A 762-nucleotide genomic window follows, 5' to 3' on the forward strand; every position below is an offset into this window, starting at 1 on the left:
AAAAAGAGAAAGACCTCCCCAATGAGATGGACTGGCACAGTGGCAGGAGGAATGGGCTGAAGTATAACAATTGTGAGGAAAGTGCAGAACCAGGCAGTGTTTTGTTCTGTTGTGTATACATACGGTCACTATGAGTCAGAACCTACTCAGTGGCATCTAACAACAATAGCAAGAAGTTTTCATAAATGTACCCACTATATGTGCTACTATATTCATGGATATAATTGTAGCAGATAAAAGCATAGGTAGAAATATCTTCTGTCCCACTCATTCCTATTTGTGGGCGTAATCCCATTTGCCTTCCTCCACCTGTTTACCTTTCATGTTTATGTACCCATTCATAGATTATTGTTACTGTTATTGCAGGATTGTGTATGTAATTGTATTTATCTTTGTTGCCTTTAACTCTTATCTCTTCCTGGTATCTTCCTTTGCCTTGGTCACATTGTGCTGATCTCCACTTATTGTATATTGCCTTTCCCTCTACCCAAGTGCATACATGTTTACACTCTAGTTAGTGATTTACCCTCCCAGCCTTGGTAACCATCAAAGAATATTTCCTTCTGTGTGTAAATGGTTTTTTGACTTTTTATAATAGTGGTCTCACAATATTTGTCCTTTTGTGATTGACTAATTTCACTTAGCATCATGTCCTCCAGTTTCTTCCATGTTAGGAAGTGTTTTGCTGATCCATCATTACTCTTTAATGTTGCTTAGTGTTCCATTGTGTGAATGTATCACAATTTATCCCTTCATCTGTTA

This window comes from Chrysochloris asiatica, unplaced genomic scaffold (genome assembly GCF_000296735.1).
Source record: "Chrysochloris asiatica unplaced genomic scaffold, ChrAsi1.0 scaffold00173, whole genome shotgun sequence".
NCBI lineage: Eukaryota > Metazoa > Chordata > Mammalia > Afrosoricida > Chrysochloridae > Chrysochloris > Chrysochloris asiatica.